The sequence below is a fragment of the Myotis nattereri genome (assembly GCF_964212035.1).
Source record: "Myotis nattereri genome assembly, chromosome: X".
Lineage (NCBI taxonomy): Eukaryota > Metazoa > Chordata > Mammalia > Chiroptera > Vespertilionidae > Myotis > Myotis nattereri.
In genome coordinates, this window is record NC_138078.1 from 29,246,169 (window position 1) to 29,263,224 (window position 17,056).

At 39.5% G+C, this 17,056-nt stretch overlaps 1 protein-coding gene across 1 annotated transcript in view; it reads left to right on the forward strand.

Annotated features, from left to right (window-relative positions):
- CFAP47 (cilia and flagella associated protein 47) overlaps positions 1-17,056 on the forward strand; it is a gene marked incomplete at both ends in the record, with an annotated part of 442,463 nt that overhangs the window by 177,846 nt on the left and 247,561 nt on the right. The gene's annotated exons all lie outside the window — the stretch shown is intronic.

The following is a 17,056-nucleotide window of genomic DNA, read 5'->3' on the forward strand; positions in this document are numbered from 1 at the left end:
GTGTCAGGCCTGGGCAGGGGCGGAGCCTGCAACCGCGGGGAGCTGCGGTTCCCCTGCCCAGGCCTGACACCTCTGCCGGAGGCCTCAGGCCTGGTCAAGGGGCCTATCCGGTGATTGGTGACTGGAGGGTGATGAGGGTCAACTCCTCTGGCTGAGGCATCAGGCCTGGGCGGGGGGCGGAGCCGGGGATTGGGGGGATATGATGGTCCCCTTGCCCAGGCCTGAAGCCTGGGTCAGAGGCGTCAGGCTTGGGCGGGGGGTGGAGCAAGCGATCAGAGGGAGATGGGGGTCCCCTGCCCAGGCATGATTCCTGGGCCAGAGGCCTCAGGCCTGGGTGGGGGCCAGAGCCAGTGATCAGGGGGAGATGGGGGTCCCCTGTCCAAGCCTGACACCTCTGGCGGAGGTGTCAGGCCTGGGCAAGGGGCCGATCAGGCAATCAGAGGGTGATGGGGGTCAACGCCTGAGGGCTCCCAGTATGTGAGAGGGGGCAGGCTGGGCTGATGGACACTCGCCCCCCCCCACACACACACCCAGTGCATGAATTTCGTGCACCGGGCCCCTAGTTATTAATAGAAAACATAGGAAAAATATTTGTCATCATAATGTGTATGTTTCTCTGCAAAGATTAAATGGCAAGTGGCAAAGAAATAGAAAAATCAGTTCTCATTAAAACTATAAGGGGAGTGTTTGTGAATATCTAGCACTTATTTTGCCTACATTTGCAGTATCAATGTTCACGGGGACTCCCCACATTCATGGGTAGTGTTATTACTCCCTCTTCCATGTTCCTATATCACTAAAATAATATTTTTACTTGCAATTATTTATGCATTGGGGTTAATGTATTTTAAGACATATTACTATGTTCTTATATTTGGCATATTTGTGTATGGAATCTACCCCATAGTTGGCCAGAGATATTTATTTACCTTAGCAGGAATGGGGATGTAGATAAGAAGAGGACAATTATAGCAGGAATGGAAATGAAAGATTTGGTGTTCAATTTTTTAAATTTCTAGATCAGACTTTTTCAGTTCCTAGCAATATTATGGTCTTAATTAGAAATGGTACTGAACAAAATAGTTTTTCTTTCTTAGATTCTCACTATCATGGTAATAGCCAAAACTAGCTTGAGTTTCTTGTCACTTGCAAGAGATCTAGAAGTTACGTAAGTCATTGAAGGTGACTGAGGGAAGACCTGGGCAGCCTGTTATAGGAGATGCTGGGTTGGCAAATAAAGAGGCAGAAGGATGGCTGGCTCTGAAGCCACAATATGAACGATATATGTATGATGACGGGAGTGGCTAAGTCAGTTAGGAGGGACCTCTTGGTCCTTGAAGGAGTTAAGAGGGGAGATACAGGATCCCCAACTCAGGCCTCAGCAGCAGATACCCACATGGCAACTGGGCTTCACGTAGAGAGGGGACATTGCCAAAGAGACTGAGCATCCAGAAAAGTAGTCAGAGACGTTTATGTACAGATACAAGAAAGAGTCTCTCTACCTATTCCATGTAAGCCCAAATCCATGATCGATGTCCTGAGACACCTTCTAGAATTTGGAGGTTACTCCTTTATAAAATAATATAAAATACAAAAGTTAGATACATGGCTTTAGAAGCGACTCATGAAAGTGAGGAAACCTGAAGTTAAAGCTTTGTTCACTTGGCAATAAATCTACCTCCTCCCAGATGCTATCCTGCAGTGGGTAGAGGAGGTCGGAAATTTTCATTGTTTATCCCAAAGAACAGAATTATCATAAAGAGACTGTTCAGGTGAGAAGAGACTAAGGTATGTGAAGATTCAAGTCTGCATTTTCTATTCCTCTATACCCAATCTGGGTGGGATAATGAGAAATATTCTATCATTTAAGGAAAATAGCACACCACTGACTCATTCATGATTCTGTATACCCCACTAGTTTGTGAGTGTGTGAGTATATGAGGGCAGGAGCCACATCTCATCTGGCATCTCTTACCACCCACGGTCATTGATAGCCCTGAATGGGTCCAGTGGTCTTTCAATATTTATTAACATTTTCTTTCACAGAGCTTTGCTTTTTGAGCTACTGTACTAAAAGGAATAAAACTTTGAAATTGAGTCTCAGACAGTCTAATAAGAAAGACAAAAAAATTGTGAAATATAAAACTAAGGGGTAAAGGAAAAAAAAGTAAAGCATTTGCATTCCAGGAGGGACTATATAACCAATGAGAATCAAGTTGGAGAAAATTAGGGTGGGTACTATGAATGTTATACAATGAACTTTATTTATAATACTAAACTATGATCTCTTAAAAATGACTTTAATTATGAAGACATTTATCCCATCATACCTATATTACTTTTCTAGGGCTACCATAACAAAATACCTCAGACTGGCTGATCTAAACAATGCAGATTTATTTTTTTCACAGTTGGAGGTTGGAAATACAAGATCAAGGTGCAGGTAGATTGGTTTCTTTTGAGGCCTCTCTGCTTCGCTTGCAGATGGCCACCTTCACTCTTGTCCTCACATAGCCTTTCCTCTGTGTGTGCATACACTTGGTGTCTGTGTATTCAAATTTCATCTTATAAGCACTAGTCAGATTGGATTAGGGACCACACTAATGGCCTCATTTTATCTTAATCACCACCTGAAAGGCCTTAACTCTGAATAGTCATCTTCTGAAGTACTGAGGGTTGTTTCAACATAGGACTTTTTAGGGAGACAGTGTCATATGTGTTGTATTACAAAAATATGAACTTGCTGTTATATTTTCCAATAAATTTTTATTGCTAAATGCGAAATAATATGCATGATGTTTCTTGTCGTTTGTGCCTGTTATGGACTGGATTTTGTTTTCCCAAAGTTCGAATGTTGAAGTCCTAACCTTTGGTGTGACTCCATTTGGAAATAGGACCTTTAGGGATGTAATTACGTTAATGGTGTCATAAAGGTTGATTGCTGAGCCGATAAGACTGCTACATTTATAAAAAGAGGAAGAGGCACCAGAGATCTCTCTTCCCCTCTTTCTTTTTGTGGGAGCACAGAGAAAAGGTTATGTAAGGACACAGCAGAAAGTGGCTATCTGCAAACCTAGAGGAAAGGTTTCACCAGAAACCAAATTTTGTTCTTGGACGTTTTGGCTCCAGAACTGTGAGCAAATAAATTTCTCTTGTTTAACCTACTGTGGCAGCCTGAGCAGATTAATATTATCTAATATTAATTATCTAAAATCCCTTAAAATCCCCTTATATAATATCATTTGTTTATAACCAACAGTAATTTTTATGATGTGGTTAATTTTCATTGAAAGAAAACCTTTTTGATTTATAATTCCATAATATAGGGTGTCCCAAAATTCACGCAAGAAGTAATTTTGATAGAAAATGCAGGTTTATAATTAAAATTTGTAAATTTTTTATTGATTCATAAAGTATACAGTATAGGGTTATGTATGGAATAGCACATCTGGTAAATGGCCTCCACGGCTTTGCTGGCACATATGCAAAGCCATGGTCTTCATTGTGCCTGCTCCTGGGCCATAATTGGTACTTGGTAATGCTTATCAAATTGAAGGGATTGAAATCAAAGAATCAAAGGGAAACAGATATTAGAATCTAATTCAATAAACCAAGTAAGATTAGGCTTTTATTTATTTTTGTTGTTGTTAATGCTCACGCAAAATTCAAATCTTGCGTGAATTTTGGGACACCCTATATAAGACTAAAACAGAAACAGAATATAAACACTGTATACCCTAGGTTAAAAATATAAAGTAAGAGCTCTAGCTGGTTTGGTTCAGTGGATAGAGCATTGGCCTACGGACTGAAGGGTCTTGGGTTCAATTCCATTCAAGGGCACATGCCTGTGTTGTAGGCTTGATCCCCATTAGGGGGCGTGCAGGAGGCAGCTGATCAATGATTCTCTCTCATCATTGATGTTTCTGTGTCTCTTTCTCCCTCTCCCTTCCTCTCTGAAATCAATAAAAATCCTATATAATAAAGAGCTAATATGCTAATTAGACTGAACAGCTGAACGACCTTCCAAACATCCTTCTGAATGTAGCCAGGGCTGCGAGTGCCAAGACCCTTGCATGAATTTCGTGCATCAGGCCTCTAGTATATTAATAAAAAAGAAAATATAAAGTAGGATATTACATAATATAAAGCTACTATAACCCATTTCTTTTAGGTTTTCTTTACATTTATTGGAGTGACATTGTTCAAGATGATCGTATAGGTTTCAGGTGTGGGTTTCTGTGTTACAAGATATGTATATTGCACCATATGTTCACTAGCCAAAGTCAAATCTTTTCCTGTGACCATATATTAAGACCTCATTCTCCCCTAACCCCCTTCCCTTGGACAACCACCACACTACTGTTTGTGATCTCGCATTTCAGTTTTATGTCTCACGTATGAGTGAAATCATATGGTTCTTAGCTTTTTCTGACTGACTTATTTCACTTAGCATAATGTTCTCAACGTCCATCCATGTTGTTGCAAGTGGTGCTATTTCATCCTTTCTATGGCTGAGTAGTATTCCATTGTGTATATGTACCACATCTCCTTTAACCCAGTCCTCTATTGCAGGACACTTTGGTTGTTTCCTTGTCTCGGCCACCCTGAATAATGGTGCAATGAACACAGGGGTGCATATATCTTTGTGAACACATGATTTCGAGTTTTTCGTGTATATACCCAGGAGATGAATTGCTAGGCCATATTCTTAATTTTTTGAGGAATCCCCAGACTGTTTTCCCTAGTGGTTGTACCAGTCTACATTCCCACCAGCAGTGAATGAGGTTCCCTTCTTCCTACAACCTCTTCCAACACTTGTTATTGCTTGTCTTGTAGGTAATGGCCATTCTAATAGGTGTGAGGTGGTATCTCATTGTTGTTTTGATTTGCATTTCCCTAATTGACAGTGAGGTTCAACATCTTTTCATATATCTATTAGCTCTTCGTATGTCTTCTTGGGGGAGGTGTATTTTCAGGTCCTCTGCCCACATTTTGATTGGGTTTTATGAGTTCTTTATATATTTTGGAAATTAAACCTTTGTCGGAGCTACTGTTTCCAAATATCATCTCCCATCTGGTTTGCTGTCTTTTGTTGTCAGTTTCTTTTGCTGTGCAGAAGCTTTTTACTTTGATATAGTCCTATTCATTTATTTTTGCCTTTACTTCCCTTGCCATTGGGGTCAAGTTCATGAAATGTTCTCTAAAGCCAAGGTCCATGAGTTTGGTACCTATATTTTCTTCTTTGTAACTTATTAGTTTAGGCTTTATATTTAGGTCTTTGATCCATTTTGAGTTAGTTTTTTTACATGTGAAAATCTGTAATCCAGTTTCATTCTGGAAAGCATGGGGCTTTCCAGTTTTCCCAGCACCATTTATTAAAGGGACTATATTTACTCCATTGTGTGTTTCTGGCTTCTTTGTTAAAAATTCTCTCTCCAAATACATGTAGTATTATAGCTGGGCTCTCTGTTCTGTTCGATTGATCTGTGTGTCAGCTTCTCTGGCAATACTGTGCTGTTTAGATTATCTTAGCTCTGTAGTGTAGTTTAAAGTCAGGTAGTGTGATACCTCCAGCTTTGTTATTTTTTTCTCGGGATTGCTTTGGCTATTTGGTGTCTTTGGTGATTCCATACAAATCTGATGATTTCTTGTTCTATTTCTTTAAAAAATGACTTGGATTTTAATGGACATTGCATTGAAACTGTACATTACTCTGGGTAATATGGACATTTTAACTTTGTTAATTCTTCCAATCCATGAACATGGGATATTTTTCTATTTTGTTGTGTCTTTCTCAATCTCTATTAATAATGCTTTGTAATTTTAAGAATATATGTCTCACATTCTTTGGTGTTTATTCCTAGGTATTTTATTGTTTTGGTTGCATTTGCAAAAAGAATTGTTTGGTTTTTTTCATTTCTTTTTCTGCAGTTTTGTTGTTAATCTACAGGAAAGCAATGGATTTTTGCACATTGATTTTTGTATCCTGCAACTTTACTCTGTTTATTGAGTCTTTATGGTTTTCTATATACAGAATCATGTCGTCAAAAAAAGTGATAATTTTACTTCTTCCTTCCCTATCTGGGTGCCTTTTATTTCTTTCTCTTGTCTTATTGCTTTGGGTAGTACTTCCAGCACTATGTTGAATAAGAATGGTGAGAGTAGATGTCCTTATCTTGTCCTGATCTTAAAGGAAAAGCTTTCAGTTTTTCACCATTGAATATGAAATTAGCTGAGGGTTTGTCATAGTTGGCTTTTATTATGTAGAGGTAATTTCCTTCTTTTCCTATTTTATTGAGTGTTTGTTCATCATAAATGGATGTTGTATCTTATTAAATGCTTTTCTGCATCTATTGCTAAGATCATATGATTTTTGTCCTTTCTTTTGTTAATGTGATGTATTACATTGATTGATTTGCATATGTTGAACCATCCTTGTGTCCCTGGAATGAAGTGCACTTGATCGTGATGTATTTTTGATGCTCTGTTGTATTCAATTTGCTACTATTTTGTTTAGGATTTTGCATCTGTATTTATTAGAGATATTGATCTGTAGTTTTATTTCTTAGTGCTATCTTTTCGAGGTTTTAGTATCAGGGTTATATTGGCCTTGTAGAATGTGGTAGGAAGTATTGCCTCTTCTTCAATTTTTGGAAAAGTTTGAAAAGGATAGGTTTTAAATCTTCTTTAAATATTTGGTAGAATTCACTGGTGAAGCCATCTGGTCCTGGACTGTTGTTTTTTGGGAGGTTTTTGATAATTGTTTCAATTTCCTCACTATTGATCAGTCTATTTTGATTTTCCAATTCTTCATGATATAGACTAGGAAAGTTATGTAATTCTAGGAACTTATCCATTTCTTCTAGGTTATTGAATTTAATGGCATATAATCTCTCATAATATTCTAGTATGATCCTTTGTATATCTATGATACTATCTATGGTGACTTCTCTTATTTCTCTCCCCTTCTTTCCTTAGGGAGTCTAGCTAGGGTTTTGTCAATTTTATTAATCTTTTCAAAGAACCATCTCTTTGTTTTATTAATTTTTGGATAACCTTTTTGTTCTCTATTTCATTCAATTCTGTTCTCATTTTTATCATTTCCTTTCTTCTGTTGACTTTGTGTTGCTTTTGTTCTTCTTTCTCTAATTCCTTAAGATGTAATGTTAGGTTGTTTACTTGGAATTTCTCTTGCTTTTTGAGATAGGCCTGTAACAAAATAATCTTCCCTCTTATTACTGCTTTTCCTGCATCTCAGAAGTCTTAATGTGTTATATTGTTATTCTCATTTGTCTCTCTATATATTTTGATCTAATCTGTTATTTCTTCTTTGTCCAGTCATTTTTTAGTGGTATGTTGTTTAATCTCTACGCATTTGTGGGTTTCTTTGCTTCCTTTTTGTAGTTATTTTTCATTTAAAGGCATCATGGTCAGAGAATATGCTTGGTATAATTTCAATCTTCTTAAATTTGTTGCCCACCTTTAGATGTTTCAATGCACAGGTGTTTAAGGTATGCATCTGTGTTGAGCAGGGATTTCTTTGTTGAATTATAGTTGGTCAACTTGTTGAAATTTCAGGGAGAGAAAACAAAGGGTTCTCTCACACCACCAGTCCTCTGACATTCTGCATTTTCTTTATTACTAATTTCTAATTTCTTTGATATTTTTTTAAAAGTTTTCATTTACCAAAATAAATACACTCAAGAAGAAAAAGCTTACTTTCCTTTATAAGTAAATTCAATTCCAGGTGTGATTTTATTTCTTTTAGCTTTAAAAACTACTAATATACTGGCCAGCCTAGCCTGTTTTGTTACAGAAATTACCTGGTGACTGAAAAATACACAGGAGTATTTGGAGATATAGGAAAAACCCATTTATTTTCAGATGTTTCACATGTAGTAGTATAGGACTCAGGGGAGACTGTTTCTCTCCAAATCCTGAGCAAGCCAATATGGAGGAAGCTTTATCTTTATACCCCTTGGTTTCTTTGTCCCCCAAATAAGGATCAGATTTCTGGACCTTTTGCGGGCTTTGCAAAAAGCCCCATGTGTTGGGATAGAGGCTGTGAGACCATACCTAAAGGCCTGGCCTGGCACCAGCACTGATAACCCCCTCTGGGGGTTGTGTATTGTTGATGGTTTATGGCCTCTGTAAAATGGGAGTATTTAGGTAAACAGGTCTTGCAAGACCAGATAATTAAGGAAGGGGCAGTGACTAGACTATAGACTAACAGGAATGTGCATTAGGGATACCGTCAGGCTGCTAGCACCCCCCGCCCACCCCTCAAATGTCCTATTTTCTTCATCAATTTGGCTCAGTGGATAGAGCGTCGGCCTGTGGACCAAAGGGTCCCGGGTTCGATTCTGGTCAAGGACACGTAACTCAGTTGCAGGCTCCTCCTGGGCCGGACCCTGGGCCGGGCTCCTACAGGAGACCCAACTGATGTGTTTCTCTCACATTGATATTTTTGTCTGTCTTTCCCTTACTCTTTCACTCTGTCTAAAAATCAATGGAAAAATATCCTTGGTTAGAATTAAAAAAAAACAAAACAACAAAAAACTATACTGGCCAGAGTGGCTCATTTGGTGGGCTGTTGTCCTGTCTACTGAAAGATTGCCAGATTCATTCCCAGCACACAACCTCAATCCCTGGTAGGGGGTGTGCAGGAGGTAGTTGAATGATGTTTTGCTCTCACATGGATGTTTTTCTCTCCCTCTCCCTGTCTCTCAAAATCAGTTAAAAGAAAACATGAACAACAACAAAAAACCTGTACATTCTTATGCATGGTCACTATGATATCTTATTTAATCGAATTGCATCTAAGAATGAAAATATTTCAAAGGAAATAAATGATTCTGGATAAGTGAGGTAAAAGAGCATGGCTTTTGAATTGGGTAGAAGTCTTAAATTCTATCTTTTATACTCCTGTGACCTTGCACAAGTTACTTACCCTGTTTAAGCCCCAATTTCAATATCTGTAAAACTGAGGGTTATAATTCTCAATCTTGATAATAGAATAGATAGAATAAAATGTGTAATGCATGATGCATAGTAGATGACAGTGATGATGATGAAGTGTAATAAATGATTATTAATGGCTTTCATGGGCTAAAATGTTTTCTTAAATTCTTCCAATACAGTTACCATTAGTGCATACTGACCACTGATTCTTTTGACATCACTGTCATTGAAATAAAATATTTTTAAAAATCTATGATCCTATTAGACCTAAATGTCTGTTCACATAAAGAATACCAGAGAACCAGTGTTTATCAACTGTCTGTATATTTATAAGATAAATAAAACCTTTATTTAAATTTTTATAAATTTAAAATCAAAAGCACATGACTTTTCTCTTAATTTTTCTACTTCATACCTTTGGTCATTGATTAACTCAATAAAGTAAATGCTTTAATTCAATAAGGCAAAAATTGTAATGCCATTCTTATTTTTTAAAAAATTAGTTGTGCTTTTAAAATCTTATGGAATATTAACTGTCAATAAAAGTAGGAGGTTTTGATACTTAACTAGGTCTTTATTGTTTTTGCAATATAAAAATCAAATAGTTTTCTGATAGCATCATTAAACTCTATGGTACTTGTGATTGCCATGGTATTCTTGTAGCATTATTTTTGGCACAAATCTAGTAGTGTTGACATTAACGTGGGAGGTTTCTGTTTTGACATTTTGTGGTATGAGGATTCAGGTATAGAAAAATGATTTTGGCATTAATGCCAAGCCATTCAAATTCATTGCTCTTTCATAAGCAAATATATGCCTATGAGGATATGCTAGCTCTGATAAAATTCCTCAACATTCAGAATGTGGCAGTAGGATTAATAAAATTGGGTCATTAATCCAAAATATGTGCATATGTTTCAGCATGGAAATAAGTATATAAAATGATAATAAATGTTATTAGCTTCCCCATTTGAATTTAGTGACAGCAGGTGAGGACTTTTGTACAAGTGAAATTATATTTATTTTGTGCAATTAATGGGAAACTATAATTTTTGGAGATGAAGTTTAGAATTTAATAACTCATTACACCTAATTTTATTTTGTTCTACTCAGGGTAAGCTTGGAAGAAATATGCAAATAGAAAGCCTAGAATGTAAAAGTGTAATCCAATCAGTTATGAAAGTTAACACTATAACACTACTGACCAGACATAAACTATTTTAAAAATTTTTCCTTTTTATTGAATTTATTGGCACAACAAAATTATACAGGTTTCAGGTGCACAATTTACAACACACCATCTGTGCACTGTATTGTGTGCCCACCACCCAAAGCTTAAATATTGACAAAACATAATTGTAAATTCCTTCTTGGGGATTGATAAAGTTAGGTCTTCACATAGATGGAAGATAAACAGAAAGAAACAGGCCTCTTGTAGGGGATGAGAAATAATGTTTTCTTTTCCCTTCTAGGTTCTTGGCTGTAATAAAATGCATTAATAGGAGGGAGAAAGAACACAGTTTAATTATGTGCATACATACGGTAGTCCTATAGAGGTGTGAGACTGGGAGGCAGCCAGAAGATTGAGGCTTATATATTACTAGAGGCCCGGTGCACAAAAATTTGTGCACTGGCTGGGGGGGGGGTGGTGTCCCTCAGCCCGACCTGGGCCCTCTCATAGTCTGGGACCCCTCAGGAGATAACCACCTGGTGGCTTAGTCCCACTCCCAGGTGGCAGATGGCAGGCCTGATCCCTCGGTGCCTGCCCCGCCTCTCCAGGTTGCAGATGGCAGGCCTGGATGGCGGCGGGATGGATGGCCGATCACGCTGCCCCGCCCTGCTGCCCTGGGTCACACACGGGAGGCCTGGATGGCAGCGGGCAGGCGGCGGATTGCGCTGTCCTGCCCCACCTGCAGTATCCATCTTTGTTGGGTTAATTTGCATACTCTTCTGATTGGCTGATGGGCATAGCGAAGGTACAGTCAATTAGCATCTTTGTCTTTTATTAGTGTAGATTCTGAGCTAAGGAAAGAGAGGAGTCCAGGGCTTCAGCCTTTGTGGATTGGAGTGGGGACAAGGGGAGGGGCTGTGGGGGAGTCTGACTGGGGGAGGAAGAAGTCTTTGTTTTAAACAAGACTTATCCTGCCAGGCAGGTCTCTCAAGTGAAATGTCATTGCTAGTAATAGCTCTCTTCCTAGTAAAGCTTCTTTTCTAACGTAAATTTCCTTTATAAACGTAGATTTTCATTACAAAGGGTAACTTCTACTCTATTTTCTAAGCTCTCCTGTGTTTGTGTTTTCTCCAAAGAGCATATTTTGGGGTGGCCTATTCTTCTCTTCATAACAGCATCTGTAAAATGCTGTTAAAGAACAAAATTCAACTGAGTAAATTTTAAAGATCTTATTGACTTTGTTCCAAAATTTATAAATCAGACAGCATCCCTTCTAGCAGAGAGAAGGAGCTCCAAAGAGCTACTATCCAAAGCGAGATATTTTATAAGCAGAAGGGAGTATGAAAAAGGAAGTTGTATGAGGCATTGTAGGGGAGAATGGAATTGATAACTGGAACTGTGAGATGAGGTTTTTTTCCCCAGGGTTCTGCTCTCTATGCCGAAGAATAAGCTCCGTGGACCAGAAGATTTAAGCAAAAGTGTGGAAAATTTATTACAAGCAGATTCCGACTCTCTGCACAGGGGAGGGGAGCCCGATAATCTCTCCCTGTGGTCACCTGATTGATTCCCTCAACTGTTCTTGCCCAGCAATGGACCTGAACTTTCCCTGTTTCTATGTGTTTTTTCTCTGTTCCTATGTTGAACTTTCTCTGTTTCTATGTGTTCATACACCTTGTTGCTGCAGGCCCTCCTTGTTTTCCCATGCCTCTGGCTTTGTGTCCAAAAACATTTTATTATTTCAGCATGGTTGGTTTCTGTTATTAGACTTGCTCAAACTGCCGTGTCTGCCCCTGCCTGTGTTCTACTGGCCTTTGTTTCCCACTGGACCCCTGCCCTATCTGCCAGCATTTCAAGCTAACTTCTCTCAGAATGAGCCACCCCAAAATGTGCCACTTTGGCATGTGGATTATTTTGAGTTGAAGGCAGTTGTGACTCAGCAGACTCAGGAAAAGCTTTCTTCTCCCTTAACTGCCTAAAAGAATTTAGATAGAGAGCCTATACCCTGAAGAAGCTATTACCAGAGAGAACTTTTTATATCAGAAAAGCTTATCTGCATGGCAGGGCAACCATTTGTTGACCAAACATCTACTCATCTCATTTTCCAATGAATTGTCTGTCTCCCTTTTGAAACCCCAGACCTTTACCCGCTTTTCCTCAATTACCTGCCTGCCTTGGAATTTCACTTCTTTATGGGCTCTCATGGATGAATGTTTACTTTGTTTTTCCTCTGTTAATCTGTCTTGTGTCAATTTGATTATTAGACCAAGCAGAGAACCTAGAAAGAAAGAAGGAAAACATTTTCCCCCCTACGCCACAAAAAGTAGATTGGTTATTGCAAGGTCACTTTCCTTTAGGGCAGCGTTCTCAACCTGTGGGTCGCGACCCCGTTGGGGGTCGAACGACCCTTTCACAGGGGTCGCCGAAGACCATCGGAAAACACATATATAATTACATATTGTTTTTGTGATTAATCACTATGCTTTAATTATGTTCCATTTGTAACAATGAAAATAGATCCTGCATATCAGATATTTAGATTACGATTCATAACAGTAGCAAAATTACAGTTATGAAGTAGCAATGAAAATAATTTTATGGTTTGGGGGTCACCACAACATGAGGAACTGTATTAAAGGGTCGCGGCATTAGGAAGGTTGAGAACCGCTGCTTTAGGGGATGGCAAGGCTGTACTATCAGGGAGATTACCTAACTAATGCTGATTGAGCAATTCCGATTGAATGGTTTAAAATTCCATTCTGGGTGAGGTCAAACTGTAAGTCAGTCTGGGTTTGGTGATGTGGGGCTTACCATGTGCAACTCCATTTCGGGCCTGTTGTCTTGTCCTTACCAATGCAAAACTGCCTTCTTACATTCTTAATTTTTTACTGAGGACTTACTCTCTGCTGGACACTATGGAATACTCAAATGAATATCATGTGGCCTCCCTTCTCAAGAAGCTCTCAGTTTAATGACTCTGATAGTTTTCCTTAGTCTCCCAATAGCATTTTATAGAAGTGGTCATTTCTTCCTGAGATCCTGTCTTGGCTTTGGATGCAAGGAAGTATTCCAATTTCTTCATATGTCTGTCTTTCACTTTCTAGGATTTCAGCTTAATGGGGCTCATTGAGTTCTTATATAGGCTTTAGGTTGGCTCCTTTTGCTAAGAAGTGGTGTCCCATTAAAATTAGATTTTATTTAAACCTATAGTGATTTGAATATAATGAAGATTCATAAAAACAATGTAGATGCTCCCACCCCCACTTCTCTCTTTTATTCATCTGTGCTTTCTTCAAGGTTTGGGCTTTCAGAATCAACTTAAGGCTCCTTTCTGCTTTTTCTTCATTTCACATTTCAGTATTTCTGGACTGCAAACTGCTGAGGGTGTTCCAGAGTTGAGTACTAGATGAGGCATTCTTCTCTGGTAAATGCTTATGGTGAGTGGAATTCTATGCTCACTCAATGAGATATATACCTCAACATCCAAATCCCTTCTAGGGGACGCTCCTGCCAAAACTATTAGATGCCTATAGGTTCTGGTGGTGATGGATATGCATATGAAGAGTTTGGCTTAAAATATTTCAAGGAATTTGACAGTGAAAAAATAATAAAGTCTTAAATATGATAAATGTTTTTAAATGTATAAAGTAATATAAATAGATAATTGCTGCTTAACCTGTACTAATTTATGCCATCAAAGAGGCCACAAATTTGGGGTGTTCTCTTTGTAAAAATAATTGATGGATTATCTAATATTTGGGGGTTTTCTATATTCAGACTTATATGTGTTAGGGTTGCCAAAGGAGGAGTACACAAGGCCGAAAGTGGTAAAGAATTATAAATGTATTAGATCCTCTGAAAACCAGATGGGCTGACTCCCAAAATGCTTCCAGTGAGCCAGATTAGGAGGAGTGGGAGATATACTGTATTCTCCTATGGAGGTCAGAGTAACTGGTGGGCAGGAGTCTGGGTGTAGGCAGTCCACTGAAAACTGGGTGAGGCAGTTTAATGGAAACTGAAAGCAGTTTTCATATCTTGCAAAACCTATAATGAGAATATAGTGGGGCCTTGACTTATGAGTGTCCCGACTAACGAGTTTTTCGAGATACAAGCCGTCTCTCAGCCGATTTTTTGCTTTGAGTTGCGAGCTAAAATTTGGGTTACCAGCCAGCTTCAGATACCCCACCGCTAGTTGGCGCAGCGAACGTCACAGTGAAGGCCACAACATCAGCCCAGCATCACGTGTCTCACTTGTTCACTTTTGATTTGACATACGAGTAATTTGAGTTACGAGCTCAGTCATGGAATGAATTAAACTCGTAAGTCAAGGCCCCACTGTAATAGGAAAACCTCCGAGAGGGTGAGAGCCCCAGGCTGGGCATAATGGAGTGCAGGGAAAAGGTAGAGACTATGCCTAATAGTCCAGCCATTTGTTTTGTTATTTTCCCTGTAAGCTGAGGGTCTAACATTTTCTTCCTCAAGGATTTTAAGCACTGAATACTTTCAGAGCAAAAGGGGTGTCGGGTCTCTTCTATAACTGCTTCCTGCTGAAAAGCAGTAAGGTTTTCCTTCAAAGCTAAAAATCCTTGCTCTCTTTCAGGGGGACGATGAGGCCTGGGCACAAAAGGAGGTTGTGATGGTGTCTAGGAGTGGTATTTTCTGAGTACAAGTAGGGCTTGTAACTTGGTGGAGACAGACTGCTTTATAAATTTTAGTATTATTACGGAAAAAGCTAGAGCATCAAGAATTATGACAAATAAGTCTGGTGGAAGGAAAGAAACAGTCTGGAGGGTTGTGGTCTAATATACCCAAATTAGGTTTGTTCTCTTAAGTTCATTTGTCCTTGTGTATGGTTGGCAAATGGCATAATTGGATTTCTGCTGTCTCTCTCCCTGAGTAGGTTGATTTAAGCTATTTACCCTCTGCCTGGGGAGGAATAGTGCAAATAATTTACTCTTAAGTGTCCTTGGTTTAGGGACCATAGGATTTACTAGATGGCTGCAGATTGCTTGGCATCTAGATTTGCTAGATGGCTGCAAATTGCTGTTTAACTAGCCCAGTTTCCTTATTCTGCTTATCCTGGCTTGCTGGCCTGTGTCATTTATATAACTTCCTTTTAAAATTTCTCCTTACAAACCTTCTATAACTTTCACAAACCTTTCTGCAACTGTCACAAACTTTTGATAACTGGAATCGTGAGCCGAGGTGTTTCCCCGGGGTCGTGTCTCACGATGCCAAAGAATGAGCTTTGCAGGCCAGAAGATTTAAGCAAAAGTGTGGAAAATTTATTACAAGCAGATTCAGACTCTCCGCAAGGGGTGGAGGACCCAATAATGGTCTGCCCCTCAAAGTTTTGTAGTGCAGGGATATATATATATTTGCTACAAGCCTGCTCTGTGTCTACCTGTGTCGTCACCTGATTGATTCCTTTAATTGTTCTTGCCCAGCAATTGTTCTTGCCCAACAATTCCTTTAATTGTTCTTGCCCTGAACTTTCCCTGTTTCTGTGTGTTCTTTTTCTGTCCCCATGCTGAACTTTTTGTGTTTCTATGCTTTTGTACACCTTGTGACTGCAGGCCCTCCCTTGTTTTCCCATGCCTTCTGCTTTGTGTCCAGAAACAGTTTATTATTTCTGCTTGGTTGGTTTTTGTGATTAGGCTGCTCAAACTGCCGTGTCTGCCCCTGTCCATTTTCCACCTGCCTTTGTTTTCCACTGGACCCGTGCTCCCCTGCCCTGTCTACCTGCGTTTCAAGTTAATCCTCTCACCTTCTTACAGCTTTCAGAAATTGAGAGAAGTTAGCTTGAAATGCAGCCAGATAGGGCAGGGGTCCAGTGGGAAACAAAGGCAGGTAGAAAATGGACAGGAGCAGACATGGCAGTTTGAGCAAGCCTGATAACAGAAGCCAACCATGCCAAAACAAATAAAATGTTTTGGATACAGAGTGGGAGCATGGGAAACCAAGGGAGGGCCTGCAATAAACAAGGTGTACATACACATAGAAATAAAGTTCAGGTCCGTTGCTGGGCAAAAACAATGGGGGAATCAATCAGATGGTGACACAAATAGATATGGAGCAGGCTTGTTGCACATATGTACTCCTAGAACGACTTGCTTTGTTGGCAACCCATTCTTTGGGCCCCTCCCCTTGTGGGGAGTTGGAATTTGCTTTTAATAAATTTTCCACACTTTTGCTTAAATCTTCTGGTCCGTGAAGCTCATTCTTTGGCATCGCAAGACACGACCCCAGGAAAAACACCTCGGCTCACCATTCTGGTTATCAAAATAACAGGCTTTAGAACTCACTTTATTTTTTCTTCAAAATTCATCTCTATACCCCATGCCTTCTATTACCAAAACCATACAAATTTTCCATTTAATTAGAATTTTTAGCTCTTAGAAACCTTAATTTTCTAATGGTAACCAAAAAGTAAACATTTTAAAATTTTATAATGTTACTAGTGACCCGGTGCATGAAATTCATGCACATTAAAAGGGAATTAAATGTAATAACTTAATTAAAAATGTAAAAAAAAAGGGAATTAGAGGAAATATTTTAATATTGCTATTTGCCCTTTCTCTATAATAGAAGTGTCAGAGATGAAAGAAAATTAGTAAGATGTATATGAAAATCTTCCTCCTGTCAGAGTCTGGGGCATGCCATAGGAACCAGAGTCAAGTCCCCACCCACCCACATGTGCCTCGAAATTGCGCGAGACCCAGACCCGGCTGGCCCCAACCCCATTGGACTAGATCCAGACCCAGCCGGCCCCACCCCTGTCAAGCCCTTCCAGGTGGGGGGCATGGCCTGAGGTCCCCTGGCCCAGGCTGGGGGGGTGCGCCTTGCAGTCCCCTGGCCTGGTGCTGGGGCAGGGGTTACGCCTTGAGGTTCCCCGTCAAGCCCTGCTGGGCAGGGGATGCAGCCTGA